General features: G+C 42.8%; 1 pseudogene across 1 annotated transcript; it reads right to left on the bottom strand.

Moving 5' to 3' along the window:
• Nucleotides 1–2,262: 2,262 nt before the first annotated feature.
• H257_03321 lies at nucleotides 2,263–2,335 on the bottom strand (annotated as a pseudogene). Its single transcript has one exon. The product of its transcript is annotated as a tRNA-OTHER (tRNA).
• Between the last annotated feature and the right edge of the window lie 549 nt (nucleotides 2,336–2,884).

The following is a 2,884-nucleotide window of genomic DNA, read 5'->3' as shown; positions in this document are numbered from 1 at the left end:
AATTCATTCGTGGTGAGTTGTGACAAGGCAAGCTATATCTATCGTACTCCCAACATGTGATCAATTACCAACACTCCGAACTGCAAACATTCTGGCATTAGTGAATGTATTCCAGTCCAGGAGGGAATCACAACAACAGCAGGGGGAGGAGTGATGTACTGTACAGCCAAGGACCTGAATTGGGTCACCCTGATACTGTTGCGAGGAGCTGTAAATCATGAGATTCTATTATTACGTAGATGGCCGATATATGGTGCACTTATAAGAGACCTCGTCGTAGAGTGCAGCTTACTCGTCTCACAGGACCGGGATTTCAATCCTGAAAAGTGCTGCATGAAGCTGAAAGGTTGGGCATACTTCTGAATATTTAACCGACTTGAATAGACTTCAACTTACAGTAAACGTTCATTTACTTCGATTTCCACATTACAAGGCAATAGGAGGGACAGTTTATGGTGTACGGTTTAAGCTTAAAATATGTATGCTGTTTTTGCTTATTTTTTTGTGATTCGATTGGCTAATCCAAAAATCAAGCAATTCCAAGTGCACCTTAAACTGTCCCGTGCACCATAAACTGGCCATCTACGGTAGGGTGCGTCTGAATTCGAGGTGTCTTTATTTTAAAGGGACAATTTGGAGGTGCGGTGGAGATGAAAAATCGGGTAACTTTCTGGTTTGTACCGACAGGATGTGCTTTGATGTGAGCCAAGTCCAGTGTTAATTACTATGGTGCATTTAATCTAAAGACTACAAAAAAATGCCTTGTCTTTCGACAGCTATTCCAACTTTGTATCTATATTTTTTTGGAAAATAAGCCGTAATAACGATAGAACTGGACAAGGCCAACAGAAGTTGCGGTTCAAATTTTCGATTGGTGAAAAATTGACCGAGTAATATAATTTAAACCAACTAGCCTTTTTGTATGGAAATATATGAAGCCAGGCACATTTTGTCCGAAAAGGAGCATCAAGTATATCTTGGTCTTTGTATACATCACTTATCCGTATGGCTGATGTAGTCTTTAGATGAAATGCACCATACAACAGACCTGCCATTTGGAAAGAATGTGTATAATTTCCTCAAATTTGCACTTTAAGAAAATGTGCATTTCAACGAATCTGATTGGCTTGAATTGGCAAAAATATGAAATGATCCAACTGCAGCAGGATGCATGGAAATAGTGCACTTGAGCAATACAGTACTCAATTCAAGATGATAATTCGCATCCGTGAGAGTGATGTGCTTTATCGAAACATATGGGCTGACTCGTTTGAAGCATAAATTCACACCAAAGCATGTATAATTTGGTGAGTCATTATAGCGTACATTACCTGAATCCAAAATATGAATATTCAGAGCGAATGGCCACCTCTTGTAGCATACTAGTATTATATACTACTAGTACTGGAGTACGTAGAACTTCAAAAACCATCTGAGGGTGGATGACATGTGACATGTTGACTAGTACCGGTACACAGTATCTCTTTATTGACTTGCTTAACAGAAGAAACCAACATGTCCACTGAAACTGTCGCCACACCTACATATGGTGATGTGTTGGTGAACGCGCTGAAAGACTTGGCACTTCTATTTCCCTCCGGAGGTAGTATTTTGGTGATTTCCCAGAAGCACGGTGTTAGTCAAAACACCAACACTCCAATGTACGTGAATCCACAAACATTCTAAAAGAAGTACAGAGAAAGAGGGAATGGTACGCCTAACATGTGCTTCGACCTGATATGAAACGTGGTTGTTTATTGGTTAGCGGACTGCGAAGTTCGATTGTTTTTGTACCCAATCAGGGCAGTTTTTGTTGGAGGTTATTAAAATTTGCAATTGGATTGTCTTGGGAAATGGCATTGCTTGTGCTAGCGCTGTATCGGATGTGACGATGAACTAACTACAAGAGAATCAAATTGATTACTCACTTAAACTACGAACGCGAAACGAAGATCGCACTTGACACAGTGGCGCAACGGTTAGTGCGACGGCATCCATGATTAATTGAGTTTGGATTATCATTTTTAAGGCATTCCTCCGCGAGGGCCGACACTACTACCACATGTTATGGAACCCCTTCGCCAATTGTAACGCGCCTGCTCGACCAGGGGCGGTGTGTAATCTTCGGGTATTACTTCGCGCAACGCTTCATACCTCGTGCTTCGACCGATCTTCTTCGAAGTTCGGTCCTCGTCTTCGTATGCGGCCCTTGTTATCCGGATTCCCCAGGGGAGGGACGGATAAATCCTTGCGGAAATAATCCAGGGAATCCGGGGATCGAATCCACGACCTTTGAGTTAAGAAACCGATGCTCTACCACCTGAGCTATTCCCCCCCCCCTACGACGGCATCCATGATGATAGAGAAAGGGACCCGGGTAGTGTCAAGCTTTTTTTCAAAATTAATATAATTTGCATACAACAAAACAATTAGACATAGGCAACTTATTCAATTTTTCATATTTATATCCACAACAAATCATTCGCTGAAAAGTACCTTTGGCATGCAGGACTATCAATGCGATGCATGAACACACCATTTACTCAGTGTTAGTAGGGACTGCGAGAGCTTTCTCAAAGCTCTTGCGAATATCTACTAGTGACACGTGGTCCCATGGCACGTTTCACCATTGCTAATCTCTTTTGACCAGCGGTAGGGGTGTCATTTCCATCTTCGCCGTCGATCATCTCTTCGGTCAGTCAAGCGTCGCGCAAGTAACGCTTGAATGGCGCCATCACCCCGACATCAAGTGGCTGACAAAATGACTTGGCGTTGGGAGAAATGGGACAAAGCTGGCTACCCAACTCGTCGTGGACAATACAGTAGGTGTCATCGTTGACATGAGACGCGCAGATATCGAGTTGGACAACGGAGTGGTCAGACA

Source organism: Aphanomyces astaci (assembly GCF_000520075.1).
Source record: "Aphanomyces astaci strain APO3 unplaced genomic scaffold supercont1.5, whole genome shotgun sequence".
NCBI classification, from domain to species: Eukaryota; Oomycota; class Saprolegniomycetes; order Saprolegniales; family Verrucalvaceae; genus Aphanomyces; species Aphanomyces astaci.
This window is presented reverse-complemented; position numbering and strand designations above follow the sequence as displayed.